Consider the following 18,273-nt stretch of genomic DNA (forward strand, 5'->3'; position numbering starts at 1 on the left):
CCAACAAGAAGAAGGACTGACATGAAAATAAAAGTGCTACGAGATTGGTTACCCTTACAAATGTTTATTACCCAGTATGATAATATGTCAGAAACCTAGACATACCTGGTAACATATTTAGAAAATGTTTTATACCTAATTTTAGATAATTGTATTATTACATCAAACTATATTGATGCTAACTGACCAAGCCCTACCTACCCCCTAGCTAGGCCTTCCCCCTATAATACGTTTAAGCCCCAAATGGAAATGCTCCGTCATAGTAACTTCTTTTTTTTTTTTTTTTTTACTATGACCCCCCCATTTTATTTGAAATACTGTTTTAAGTATTTTTGTGGTATTGTTAGTTATGATGTTTTATTGTTGATGTTTTATTTGTTTTCCTTACACTCTTTATCTCTTCTAGCAGATCCTTGTACTAAAAGGGATTGCTATTCCCTATACAACTTCTCTTTACCTTCCTACCCTTTCTCCGACAGAGACGAAACGAAAAGGTACCAACAACAGGTACCCAAACTCAGGTATTGTAACTTGCAACACGCAAACGCTTACAAAGATTCTGTAGTAACCCTCTCCACATTAGCCGCAACATACTACAGGATATACAAGATACATTACGCAAACTTCACTATACATAGAGCATATGGCAGTCCCTGATCTTTTGTTAATCTCTCAAAATGTTAAAGGACTAAATTCACCCACCAAAAGATCCATTGCCCTACATTGGTTTCACAAACATAAGGGAGAGGTGATTTTCTTACAAGAAACCCACTTTAGCAAACATATAACAACGAAATGCTCCTTTAAACAATTCCCAACGGGATACTTTAATTCAGCCCCTGCTAAACGGAATGGAGTGGGTATACTATTTAGGCATAATGTACCTTTTCACCTCACCCAGCAACATACAGACAATGAGGGAAGATTCTTGATCCTAGTAGGCACACTCTACAGCAGACAAATCACTTTTGCAACATATTATGCACCAAACACGGGCCAAGCTTGTTTCTTTAAAAAACTAATCAGAACATTACTAGAGGTGGCACGGGGAACATTGATTCTGACAGGAGACAGCAATGTGGCATTGGAACCACCATTAGACTGCTCTAATAAAAAAAGCTCAATGCCCAGGAGCTCTTTAAGTGTCATAGCGAAGGTACTACGCAGTGCAACAGTCTTGGATACCTGGAGAATACAACACCCTACACAAAAGACATATACTTTTTATTCAAACCCCCAAAAATCATATTCCAGAATAGACCACATATTCATAGACCAAAGCAGCTTACCCCTAATGAAACACACGGAAATTTTACCGACCCCATGGTCTGACCATTCGATGGTAACGCTATCTTTGGCCCTACCAGACAAACCCCTCACTGACCCACACTGGCGCCTAGATGAGACACTGCTATTGCAACCACTAATTAAAGACAAAATTATACGTTCACTTAAAGACTACTTCCTGCATAATACAACCCCAGATACATCCCCTGCCATAGTATGGGAAGCCCACAAAGCAGTAATTAGAGGGGAATTTCTGAAACAGAAATCTATAATGAAGAAAAATTATAACAAACAATACAACATGCTGATTCATCAACTCCGAGATATAGAGAAGTTACATATGCAAACTCCTACTAATGAACGATACATAACTCAACTAGCGAAAACTAGACGCAAATTAAATGAACTACTCAACAGAGAAGCGCAAAGAAAGGCAGTATATCTAAACAAACTATATTTCACAGAAGGCAATAAGGCAGGACCACTTTTGGCTAGAACTCTTGAAACCCGTACAAACACTCAATTCATACACAAATTATCACAACCAGACAAACCGGGAGAATACACGCATGACAGTAAAGCAATTGCAGAGGTATTTAGAAATTACTACAAAAACCTTTACAATATCCCTGCGACCCCATACTCCTCAGACTATGGAGCAATAAATTCTTACATACAGAAAGCCAACATCCCAACTCTACTTGAACATATCTCGAAACAAATGGAGGATCCCATATCCCTCCAAGAGGTCATAGCAGCCATACAGCATACACCACTTCGTAAAAGCCCCGGCCCAGACGGCCTATCGGCCTCATACTATAAACAGTTCCAATCCATTTTGGCCCCTCACCTTACTAACCTTTTCAACTCTCTTGATATAGATGGACTGCTCTCCCCCAACCTCCTGGAAGCCCATATATCCATTATACCCAAACCAGGTAAACCTCCCACAGTACCAAGTAATTATCGCCCAATATCCCTATTAAATGGGGATATAAAAATATATGCCAAGATACTAGCAAACCGGATCAGCAAAATACTTCCAACTTTAATACATGTAGACCAGGCCGGCTTTGTGCCACTCAGGGAGGCCAGAGACAATACGATTTGGGTTCTCCATTTAATGGAATACGTTACATCAAAACAGATCCCTGCAGTCCTGGCCTCCACTGATGCAGAGAAAGCTTTTGATAGGCTGAATTGGCCTTTCCTGCACAGTACACTAAGACACTTTGGGTTTGGGGAACTAATGATTAAACGAATTTTCCATCTATATAATGGCCCCTCTGCAAAGGTCCGCTCGAATGGGGTCCTATCACACAGTTTTAACATAAATAATGGGACTAGGCAGGGTTGTCCATTATCCCCCATTCTCTTTGTCCTTACAATGGAGATTTTAGCTTGTCATATCAGGAAAAACCCAAAAATTCACGGCATCCCAATCGGTCCAGACACCCACAAATTAGCGATGTTTGCAGATGACGTGTTGATCACACTAACTCTTCCTGACATCTCGTTGCCCAACCTGACCCTTGAATTTGATAATTTCAGTAAATTCTCACATTTCCATATCAATTATTCAAAATCTGAGCTCCTAAATATCTCAATGACCGCTAGTAACTTCGCAGCTTTCACGCCATCTTGTCCGTTTAAAATCCAACACTCCCATCTAAAATACTTAGGCATAATGCTATCTTCTAATTCCTCAAAATGGTTTGCCCTAAACTACCTACCCCTCCTACACTCTATACAGCACTCCCTATCCTCCTGGAAGGAAAAGCCCCTGTCGTGGTGGGGTAGGATACAATCAATCAAAATGACAATCCTCCCCAAAATCCTATACATATTGCAAGCGATGCCAATTACACTCCCTAAGACATTCATACAAAAACTTCAAAAAGCCATAAATACTTTTGTGTGGGGGAGGTCACGCCCAAGGATAGCTCGAGGAACAATGTATAGATCCCTCCAAAGTGGGGGTTTGGGTCTACCAGAATTAAACCTATATTATCATGCATCAGTACTGCAGAGAATCCTAGATTGGCACTGTAGGAGAGAATCCAAAGCATGGGTTGCGATTGACTCCCAGCTACTTAAATCCCCTAACCCAGGTCCCCTATGCTGGCTCCCAAAAACCAAGCGCACCCCTGCTTGCCAATCATCCGCACTTTACCGACACATATTCAACACATGGGATCACTTAATTAAAACTACACCAGCCCTGTCCACACCTGTATCCCCGCTTACCCAAATTTTTCCCAACATAGAACTAATGGGGGGATACGAGAACAAGAGAAAAGACACACCAATTACTGAACTATTAGACTCTGTCCCCATGGCAATCCTGCTCACACAAGGCACACTAAAACCCAGAGAGGAACTCTCACCAATTTTATTTGGCTCCTTTGCCCCATGGCTAAAATATGCACAGCTACGGCACTTTATACAGACTACTCCCAATAAAGAAGACCTTATTAGATTACCAACACTTTTTGAGCAAACATGCCTTAGGGGAAACACTACCAGAGGTACGTTATCACTAGCTAAGAGCATGCTTCAGAACGCACGATCCCCTCCACTCCCTCCATATACAGCTAAATGGCATAAAGAATTGGGCGTAGACATGGGTACTGAACAGTGGCTACAAATCTATGGAAACACTCGTACCTCCTCCACATCACCCAAAGTAATTGAACTCAACTACAAAGTGCTTATGCGCTGGTACTTGACACCAGCTAGAATAAATAACATTTACCCTACCTCCTCACCCTCATGCTGGAGAGGTTGCACCGAGCGAGGCACCACATTACATATGTGGTGGTCATGCCCCAAACTACACTTATTTTGGAAGGGAATAGAATCCACATTGGGGAAACTAGCAGAGGCAGGCCTCCATTTAAACCCAAAATTGATCCTCCTAAACGAGAACCCTCCACTCCGCTGTAAAGTTAGACAGACATTGATACGAATAGGACTCAATAGCGCCAAAGCACTGATCGCCCTAAATTGGAAGTCCTCATTAATACCCTCACAAAGCAGCTGGTTACAAAATACTGATAAGATGCTTTCATGTGAAGAATATGGATACTTTAAAAGAGGTAAATCTGCATTCTATGCAGATGTTCGTTTCTACTGGGATTCTATCACTACCACACATACACATAGGACCCCCCATGCGACAAACACACCGCTAGATTAGGGAAGCTATGAACATATTACTGAATATATTTTGCCTCACACACTGTTGCTTGAGAATGCCCCATTACCTTATCGCAAACTACAACTCAGGGATGTCTCTGTCGGATACTCTTCTTTTCCCTTCCCCCCCCCTCCCCCTCTTTATTTTCTTTTCTTACTATACTTTCTTTTGGTTCAACCTAGATATGATTATAGGTTCAGAGTAATGTAACTGCGACCCTTTATAATAGCTCCACTTTAAACTGATATACCAGAGCGAAGAGAAGACCAACGCCTACAGAGAACGAATATGGACAATAAAGAACTTTATAAAGGACTATAATTGCCAGGCAGCTCAAAGTCCAGATGCCCTCATTACGAGCATTAGATTCATGGAGGTTATGGTTAATGTTGTGGATAATAGATCAAATAATGTGAACATTATGATTTTGTATGCGCAGGTCGCACTTTTGTGATTTTTTTTTTATTTTTTTGTTAAATTGTTATTTGTTGACAAAATCAATAAAAATTTAAGTTTAAAAAAAATAAAAAATAAAATAAAAATTGTACCATTTTTATTTAAAAAAAACTGCAGAACACAGTATTTTGGGGGTAAAGTTGGTGGGAGTGTCTTTACATTGCGGCCTATGGGAACTGTGTGTTCCCAGTAAATATATGTACTGTATATGCTTATATACATATATATTTATATGTCAATATGTGTATATACATATATATTTATATGATTGTCAATATGTGTATATACAAATATAAACACATAAATATATCTGTATATACACATAGTAACACAAAAATATATATGTATATACACATAGTAACACATAACTATATCTGTATATACACATAATAACACATAAATATATCTGTAAATACACATAGTAACACATAAATAAATATGTATATACACATAATAACACATAAATATATATGTATATACACATAGTAACACATAAATATATCTGTATATACACATAGTAACACATAAATATATATGTATATACACATAATAACACATAAATATATATGTATATACACATAGTAACACATAAATATATATGTATATACACATAGTAACACATAAATATATATGTATACACATAATAACACATAAATATATATGTATATACACATAATAAGACATAAATATATATGTATATACACATAATAACACATAAATATATATGTATATACACATAGTAACACAAATATATATGTATATACACATATTAACACATAAATATATATATATATATATATATATATATATATACATATATTAACACATAAATATATATATATATATATATATATATATATATATATATATATATATATATATACATATATGTATATAAACATAGAAACACATAAATATATATGTATATACACATAGTAACACATAAATATATATGTATATACACATAGTAACACATAAATATATATGTATATACACATAGTAACACATAAATATATATGTATATACACATACTAACACATAAATATATATCTGTATATACACATAATAACACATAAATATATCTGTATATACACATACTAACACATAAATATATATGTATATACACATAGTAACACATAAATATATATGTATATACACATAATAACACATAAATATATATGTATATACACATAGTAACACATAAATAAATATGTATATACTCATAATAACACATAAATATATATGTATATACACATAGTAACACATAAATATATCTGTATATACACATAGTAACACATAAATATATATGTATATACACATAGTAACACATAAATATATATGTATATACACATAGTAACACATAAATATATATGTATATACACATACTAACACATAAATATATATGTATATACACATAGTAACACATAAATAAATATGTATATACACATAGTAACACATAAATATATCTGTATATACACATATAAACACATAAATATATATGTATATACACATAATAACACATAAATATATATGTATATACACATAGTAACACATAAATATATATGTATATACATATAGTAACACATAAATATATATGTATATACACATACTAACACATAAATATATATGTATATACACATAGTAACACATAAATATATATGTATATACACATAGTAACACATAAATATATATGTATATACACATAGTAACACATAAATATATATGTATATACACATAGTAACACATAAATATATCTATATATACACATAGTAACACATAAATATATATGTATATACACATAATAACACATAAATATATATGTATATACACATAGTAACACATAAATATATATTTATATACACATAGTAACACGTAATATATCTATATATACACATAGTAACACATAACTATATATGTATATACACATAATAACACATAAATATATATGTATATACACATAATAACACATAAATATATATGTATATACACATAGTAACACATAAATATATATGTATATACACATAGTAACACATAAATATATATGTATATACACATAGTAACACATAAATATATATGCATATACACATAGTAACACATAAATATATATGTATATACACATAGTAACACATAAATATATCTATATATACACATAGTAACACATAAATATATATGTATATACACATAGTAACACATAAATATATATATATGTATATACACATAGTAACACATAAATATATCTATATATACACATAGTAACACATAAATATGTATATGTATATACACATAATAACACATAAATATATTTGTATATACACATAATAACACATAAATATATATGTATATACACATAGTAACACATGAATATATATTTATATACACATACTAACACATAAATATATATGTATATACACATAGTAACACATAAATATATATGTATATACACATAGTAACACATAAATATATATGTATATACACATAGTAACACATAAATATATATGTAAATACACATAGTAACACATAAATATATATGTATATACACATAGTAACACATAAATATATATGTATATACACATAGTAACACATAAATATATATGTATATACACATAGTAACACATAAATATATATGTATATACACATAGTAACACATAAATATATATGTATATACACATAATAACACATAAATATATCTGTATATACACATAGTAACACATAAATATATAGGTATATACACACAGTAACACATAAATATATATGTATATACACATATTAGCACATAAATATATATGTATATACACATAGTAACACATAAATATATATGTATATACACATAGTAACACATAAATATATATGTATATACACATAGTAACACATAAATATATATGTATATACACATAGTAACACATAAATATATATGTATATACACATAGTAACACATAAATATATATGTATATACACATAATAACACATAAATATATATGTATATACACATAGTAACACATAAATATATATGTATATACACATAATAACACATAAATATATATGTATATACACATAGTAACACATAAATATATATGTATATACACATAATAACACATAAAAATACATGTATATACACATAATAACACATAAATATATATGTATATACACATATTAGCACATAAATATATATGTATATACACATAGTAACACATAAATATATATGTATATACACATAGTAACACATAAATATATATGTATATACACATAATAACACATAAAAATACATGTATATACACATAGTAACACATAAATATATATGTATATACACATAGTAACACATAAATATATATGTATATACACATACTAACACATAAATATATATGTATATACACATAGTAACACATAAATATATATGTATATACACATAATAACACATAAATATATATGTATATACACATAGTAACACATAAATATATATGTATATACACATAATAACACATAAATATATATGTATATACACATAGTAACACATAAATATATATGTATATACACATAGTAACACATAAATATATATGTATATACACATAGTAACACATAAATATATAGGTATATACACATAATAACACATAAATATATCTGTATATACACATATTAACACATAAATATATCTGTATATACACATAGTAACACATAAATATATATGTATATACACATAGTAACACATAAATATATCTGTATATACACATAGTACACATAAATATATATGTAAATACATATAGTAACACATAAATATATCTGTATATACACATAATAACACATAAATATATCTGTATATACACATACTAACACATAAATATATATGTATATACACATACTAACACATAAATATATATGTATATACACATAGTAACACATAAATATATCTGTATATACACATAGTACACATAAATATATATGTAAATACATATAGTAACACATAAATATATATGTATATACACATATTAACACATAAATATATCTGTATATACACATAGTAACACATAAATATATAGGTATATACACATAATAACACATAAATATATCTGTATATACACATAGTAACACATAAATATATCTGTATATACACATAGTAACACATAAATATATATGTATATACACATAATAACACATAAATATATATGTATATACACATACTAACACATAAATATATATGTATATATACATAGTAACACATAAATATATATGTATATACACATAGTAACACATAAATATATATATGTATATACACATAGTAACACATAAATATATATGTATATACACATACTAACACATAAATATATATGTATATACACATAGTAACACATAAATATATATGTATATACACATAGTAACACATAAATATATATGTATATACACATAGTAACACATAAATATATATGTATATACACATAGTAACACATAAATATATATGTATATACACATAGTAACACATAAATATATATGTATATACACATAGTAACACATAAATATATATGTATATACACATAATAACACATAAATATATATCTGTATATACACATAGTAACACATACATATATATGTATATACACATAATAACACATAAATATATATGTATATACACATAGTAACACATAAATATATATGTATATACACATAATAACACATAAATATATATCTGTATATACACATAGTAACACATACATATATATGTATATACACATAATAACACATAAATATATATGTATATACACATAATAACACATAAATATATATGTATATACACATAATAACACATAAATATATATGTATATACACACAGTAACACATAAATATATACTAACACATAAATATATATGTATATACACATACTAACACATAAATATATATGTATATACACATAGTAACACATAAATATATATGTATATACACATAGTAACAGAAGAAGAAGGATGGAGTCCCAGGTTATAATAAAACAAATTCTTTTATTCGATTCTTTTAAAAGTTGAAGTGAGACACAGCTCACACAGACACAACATCAGCCTGAAAGTAAGTGGAGAGATGAGCGTAGCACCAGTGGCTTACATGTTTCGGCGAAATGCCGTAATCATAGCCTAAGGTGCTATACCTGTGCAGTGTTTAAAAAGGAGGTGTGAAGTGATTCAATTGGCTAAAAACACTTTCAAAGAAAAAACAACAAACGCCCATTTCAACACATTTAGCATGAACATAAAAGTTAACCCTATACATGTCAGAATATATTTTATTTTTTAGAGCAAGGGGGTAGGTAAAAGAAAGCAAACATATATGATGTATAAGTAAAGAGAAAACGGAAAAGAAGAGAAGAAAGAAACTGGAAAATCAGCAAATGGATAGAGGGAACAGAGAAGCAGCAATATGGGACACTTAAAGTGTTCACATGGAAAAAAGTATATAGTCACAATATATGTAAGATAGTATGCAAGATACTTAATGTTATTAAATAATGTTATTAAATGATTGCCAAATAGACAATGCGTGAACATAGGCGAAAATATCGATATAATGATTTAAACACGCAATGTCGCTATGCAAAAGAAAAGAAGAGAGAAAGAGAAGAATAGAGAATAGAAAGGGGGTGGGGAGGGGGAAAAATTAAAAAATTTAAAAAGGAAAGAAAGAAAGAAAAGAGAATAAAGAGACTGAGAAGAAGAGAGAGGGAAAAATAGAGGGGACTAATGAATACACATATAGCACACATATAAAAGTATATGTGTACGATATCGCATACACCCTATACAAATTAGGGTGCTGTATATAGTCTAATAAAGACAAAAAGAAAAATGTAGTGTACACAAACTGTAATGCTATATTTATGTATATATATAATATATTAGATTAAAGATTGTGTCGGAAAAATATAAAGGAACCACAGCAGATTCTAAGTATAGATGAATTGCAGCTGTGAATCACACTATATGAGACATATGGTACATGCGATATGGGCACTATAAACAAGAATCAAATGGACAGCAATATATTGAAGAATAGAAAGTACATTGAGTATGCATGTATTAACAATTAGTCCCAAATGAAAAAAGTCAGGGTTAAGGACTACGGACATATGTACTTGAATGTGAATAGGACAGTAGAGGAAGATTGATTTGTCAAAATATATATTATGAATTGACCTATACATTGACATATAGACATCTACTCCCAAAAGTTGATCAAATCAAATTTGGAGTTAAGCCCTTGAGGAAGTCTGGTTTTTAATTGAAAAATCCAAAAGGTTTCACGTTTAGCTAGAACTTTGTCTATATCTCCCCCTCTCATAGGGACTTTGGCTTTTTCAATGGCTGCCCATCTAAACGAATTAAGGCAGCAGTTATGTTTGGTGGCAAAATGTTGCACTAAAGGAGTTGTAGCCGTACCCCTAGTCAGGGAGGAGATATGTTCTCTTATTCTAGAGTTAACGTCCCTAGACGTGAGACCAACATATTGAATATTGCAAAGGATGCAAGTGACAAGATATATGACATTGGTGCTGGTACAGTTTAGACAGGATTTTATAGGATAGATGGTCCCAGTTACAGTGGATCTAAATTCTGTCGTAATTTGAGCATAGTCACATGGCTTGCACTTTTTATGACCACATCTATACATGCCCTGATGTCTCAACCAAGAGCTACTAGGTTGTGTTGTAGATCTAAGTTGTGTAGGTGATAGAATTGAAGCCAAAGTGGCACATTTTTTGTAAGAGCATCTAATGCCATTTTTCACTACACCTGTGAGCTTGTCGTCTGCAATTAGAAGAGGAAAATGTCTTTTGTATTCTTGTATTTATCAAGTACAAGAATACAACAAGCAATTTTCAGGGTATTCACTTCGTCACAGAGTACAGTGCTCAATACACCGAGGTCTGCAACATTATCAAAAGACATTTTCCTCTTCTAATTGCAGACGACAAGCTCACAGGTGTAGTGAAAAATGGCATTAGATGCTCTTACAAAAAATGTGCCACTTTGGCTTCAATTCTATCACCTACACAACTTAGATCTACAACACAACCTAGTAGCTCTTGGTTGAGACATCAGGGCATGTATAGATGTGGTCATAAAAAGTGCAAGCCATGTGACTATGCTCAAATTACGACAGAATTTAGATCCACTGTAACTGGGACCATCTATCCTATAAAATCCTGTCTAAACTGTACCAGCACCAATGTCATATATCTTGTCACTTGCATCCTTTGCAATATTCAATATGTTGGTCTCACGTCTAGGGACGTTAACTCTAGAATAAGAGAACATATCTCCTCCCTGACTAGGGGTACGGCTACAACTCCTTTAGTGCAACATTTTGCCACCAAACATAACTGCTGCCTTAATTCGTTTAGATGGGCAGCCATTGAAAAAGCCAAAGTCCCTATGAGAGGGGGAGATATAGACAAAGTTCTAGCTAAACGTGAAACCTTTTGGATTTTTCAATTAAAAACCAGACTTCCTCAAGGGCTTAACTCCAAATTTGATTTGATCAACTTTTGGGAGTAGATGTCTATATGTCAATGTATAGGTCAATTCATAATATATATTTTGACAAATCAATCTTCCTCTACTGTCCTATTCACATTCAAGTACATATGTCCGTAGTCCTTAACCCTGACTATTTTCATTTGGGACTAATTGTTAATACATGCATACTCAATGTACTTTCTATTCTTCAATATATTGCTGTCCATTTGATTCTTGTTTATAGTGCCCATATCGCATGTACCATATGTCTCATATAGTGTGATTCATAGCTGCAATTCATCTATACTTAGAATCTGCTGTGGTTCCTTTATATTTTTCCGACACAATCTTTAATCTAATATATTATATATATACAAAAATATAGCATTACAGTTTGTGTACACCACATTTTTCTTTTTGTCTTTATTAGACTATATACAGCACCCTAATTTGTATAGGGTGTATGCGATATCGTACACATATACTTTTATATGTGTGCTATATGTGTATTCATTAGTCCCCTCTATTTTTCCCTCTCTCTTCTTCTCAGTCTCTTTATTCTCTTTTCTTTCTTTCTCTCCTTTTTAATTTTCCCCCTCCCCACCCCCTTTCTATTCTCTATTCTTCTCTTTCTCTCTTCTTTTCTTTTGCATAGCGACATTGCGTGTTTAAATCATTATATCGATATTTTCGCCTATGTTCACGCATTGTCTATTTGGCAATCATTTAATAACATTATTTAATAACATTAAGTATCTTGCATACTATCTTACATATATTGTGACTATATACTTTTTTCCATGTGAACACTTTAAGTGTCCCATATTGCTGCTTCTCTGTTCCCTCTATCCATTTGCTGATTTTCCAGTTTCTTTCTTCTCTTCTTTTCCGTTTTCTCTTTACTTATACATCATATATGTTTGCTTTCTTTTACCTACCCCCTTGCTCTAAAATATAAAATATATTCTGACATGTATAGGGTTAACTTTTATGTTCATGCTAAATGTGTTGAAATGGGCGTTTGTTGTTTTTTCTTTGAAAGTGTTTTTAGCCAATTGAATCACTTCACACCTCCTTTTTAAACACTGCACAGGTATAGCACCTTAGGCTATGATTACGGCATTTCGCCGAAACATGTAAGCCACTGGTGCTACGCTCATCTCTCCACTTACTTTCAGGCTGATGTTGTGTCTGTGTGAGCTGTGTCTCACTTCAACTTTTAAAAGAATCGAATAAAAGAATTTGTTTTATTATAACCTGGGACTCCATCCTTCTTCTTCTGTGATGATTTGACCAGCTTTCGAGTCCAGGCTAACACTCCTCATAACCGCTGGGCCGGGTGAATATACAGTTTGCCGACATACACACCCCCTCCTGACGTCACGCGGTGACGCTCATTGAGCTGCAGACCGGGTTTTGCATAGAGGCGGAAGCAAGAGAAGTCGGCAGACACGCTGCCATCGGATATCGTTCCGTATATATACAGGATTTCTCCCTTCAGTGCACAAGGTACACCTCTCATATTGGCTCACTTGTACTGTTCTTTTTGGGGGGGTGTTCATCGACCTAAGTCCCGGTGCCTGGCTTGGCAATCTCTGTCTACACATGGTCAAAGTACAACTAATTTTCCTTGCCTATACACATAGTAACACATAAATATATATGTATATACACATAGTAACACATAAATATATATGTATATACACATAATAACACATAAATATATATGTATATACACATAGTAACACATAAATATATTTGTATATACACATAGTAACACATAAATATATATGTATATACACATAATAACACATAAATATATATGTATATACACATAGTAACACATAAATATATTTGTATATACACATAGTAACACATAAATATATATGTATATACACATAGTAACACATAAATATATATGTATATACACATAGTAACACATAAATATATATGTATATACACATAGTAACACATAAATATATATGTATATACACATAGTAACACATAAATATATCTGTATTTACACATAATAACACATAAATATATATGTATATACACATAATAACACATAAATATATATGTATATACACATAGTAACACATAAATATATATGTATATACACATAGTAACACATAAATATATATGTATATACACATAGTAACACATAAATATATATGTATATACACATAGTAACACATAAATATATATGTATATACACATAGTAACACATAAATATATATGTATATACACATAGTAACACATAAATATATATATGTATATACACATAGTAACACATAAATATATATGTATATACACATAGTAACACATAAATATATATGTATATACACATAGTAACACATAAATATATATGTATATACACATAGTAACACATAAATATATATATATATACACATAATAACACATAAATATATATGTATATACACATAGTAACACATAAATATATATGTATATACACATAGTAACACATAAATATATATGTATATACACATAGTAACACATAAATATATATATATATACACATAATAACACATAAATATATATGTATATACACATAGTAACACATAAATATATATGTATATACACATAGTAACACATAAATATATATGTATATACACATAGTAACACATAAATATATATGTATATACACACAGTAACACATAAATATATATGTATATACACATAGTAACACATAAATATATCTGTATATACACATAGTAACACATAAATATATATGTATATACACATAGTAACACATAAATATATATGTATATACACATAGTAACACATAAATATATCTGTATATACACATAGTAACACATAAATATATATGTATATACACATACTAACACATAAATATATAGGTATATACACATAGTAACACATAAATATATATATATATACACATAATAACACATAAATATATATGTATATACACATAATAACACATAAATATATATGTATATACACATAGTAACACATAAATATATATGTATATACACATAGTAACACATAAATATATATGTATATACACATAGTAACACATAAATATATATGTATATACACATAGTAACACATAAATATATAGGTATATAATCATATATATTTATACTTGCTGCCATCGCTGCACTACTTACCCCCTTCACTGTGCATAGGTTCTGATGCTGTGTCTGATGATGATGATGATCATAACAAGACTCCCATTGTAGCCTATGGAAGCACTCTCGTGTAAGCGCAATGCTTCCTAGCAATGCAAATGTCAGCTCGCGTTTGCATTGCGCTTAACTTGCAATACCAGCGCTAATATTAGTCATTGGAGCAGTAATATCATTTGCTTGTGGGCAAGTGATATTTAGAGCTTCACTTGTAATCCAGCCCATTGTGTTTGATACAATTTTTATTTTAGCCGTAACCCCTTACACAAGGCTTTCATTAGCGTTAAGTTGATGAGCATTTAATTTGATTGTGCCTGAGTGCACTTGTAATATTTGTGCAAATTAACGTGCCCATGATATTCTAATCTCACTCAAGTACAAACGTTAGTGTACCACTTGTAATCTAGCACTAAATATTTTAGTGTAAATGCAGAGGTCAAAGAAGACATGAACTATTATCTTTTTCATCCTTAGCTGATGTGTTTTATTGCTTCATTTTTGTGACACTTTTTGGGAATTTTATTTCTACCTAATAGAGAGAATCAGGTACATATGAAACCAAAAATTTATACCATTAGTGAGCATTTTCCTAAGTTAGATAAACGCTCTAACTATGCCACAGTGAAAGTAAATTTTCATCTTAACTAGGATGTGAAAAGCGCAGCAAATGTTCCGTGCAAAGAGGAAAGTTGATAAACTAGGTCATAAAAATATATAGAACTTGCAGCTATACTCATCATCCTGTTTCTGTATTCAAGACACATTAGAGAACTTGTCTTTCTAATCTAATATATTTGTGCCCTGAGAAACTTAACAACAATGCCAGCCAAAAATTAATTAACTGTCTCTCTTGTAATGCACAGCAACAACGTATTCTCCCATTCACTATTCTTGCAAACCTCAATGTCACTGAAATTGTAACAAACGTTTTTTTTAAGCAATTGTTACCTACACCTGACACTTCAAACCTTTAAAACTAATAATTATTTACTGTATGTTGATGTTTCTGTAAACATATGTACAGAAATAACCTGCGGTGAGAGCGCATTTAAATGAAGCAATGCATTCTATGACTATTGTATATTATTATATTAAAATATATATGTTTACTTGATTTAGATTTTTTCCTGCCTTGATAATGCTACTTATATATTCTACTAATTTGGGGATTAATAGTTTACCAAGAACAGATATTGGGGCCGAATTATCAAGCTCCAAATGCTATGAGGCCGCAGACAGAAATCAACCCGATCAATTACAATTGGGTTGATTGACACCCCTGCTAGCGATTGGCCGCGAATCTGCAGGGGGCGGTATTGCACAAGCAGTTCTGGTGAACTGCTTGTGCAATGATAAATGCCGACAGCATATGCTCTCTGCATTTATCGATGTGTAGCGGACATAATACGCTACATCATATCATGTCCACTCACACTTTGATAATTATGCCCCATTGTCACTTCATGTGGAAATTTAAGGGTCTCCAAATATTATGTGCCAGGTGGACGAGGTTCATTTTCATCTGCTGCCCACATTTAACATTGAACAAGCCATATTATGTGCCAGGTGGACGAGGTTCATTTTCATCTGCTGCCCACATTTAACATTGAACAAGCCATAGGGGCTGTCATTCATCCTAAACAGATCAGATAGGGAAATAGAAATTTTCCATACTTTAGAGCATATAATCTTAAAAAACTTTCCAATTTAGTGACTCCTCAATTATCTATTTTGCTTCATTCTGTTGGTAGCCTTTTCTGAAAATCATACCTAGGTAAGAGCATTACTGCCGCTTATTGGTGGCTGTGCATATATACCTTTTGCCATTGGCTCACCAAATGTGTTCAGCTAGCTCCAAGTAGTGCATTGCTCCTCTTTCAACAAAGGATACAAAGAGAATAATGCAAACTTGATAAGCAAAGTAAATTGAAAAGTTTTTTAAAACTGTGTGTTCTACATGAATCAAGAAAACATTTTTTTGTTTCATGTCTCTTTAAATATTCTGTCAGACTAAAATGAGGTAAATACATCTTGCAGTTTCAAGTTCCTTTAAAATGGTTACAGTTTTGTGAATAATGAGACATGTCATATCCCCCTGAAGGGTAATGGCACATGGTTTACTATATAATGGCATGTATTGACATTTTATTTTATGCCCCAATCTGTTATCCAGGATTTGAGCTACAATACGGCAAAAGTATGCTGAAATAGTCAATTATAAAATGTATTTTGATTTTCATTATTTTATAAAATGCATATGAACAGACATTTAACACATTTGACATTTTCAGACAGTTTGCTGTCATATGTTACACTATATTAATAGTATACCTCCTAACATTACCTCCAGGACAAGGAGGCTGAGGGCTGAGTCAGGGTGGCCCCATTAGCAGAGACAGGGTGGGTTGTGGGTGGAGATGAGCTTGTCACCCACAAACCATAGGTAGTGTTAGTCTTTAGTGGGTACAGTCTGACTTTTCAGGGTGTGCATATAGAGAAAAGAGTGAGGCTAGATTGTCTGTGGCACAGAGCTGGATAATTATATGGGATGGATGTGAGATCTAGTATTTCATGTTAATGCAAGTATATAAATGTGAGCTTTACTTTGCAGAAGAAAGAGGTGAGAGGTGCTTGAGAGACAGAAAAAAACTATAAAGTATACGTATCA

The sequence above is a fragment of the Bombina bombina genome, chromosome 8 (genome assembly GCF_027579735.1).
Source record: "Bombina bombina isolate aBomBom1 chromosome 8, aBomBom1.pri, whole genome shotgun sequence".
NCBI lineage: Eukaryota > Metazoa > Chordata > Amphibia > Anura > Bombinatoridae > Bombina > Bombina bombina.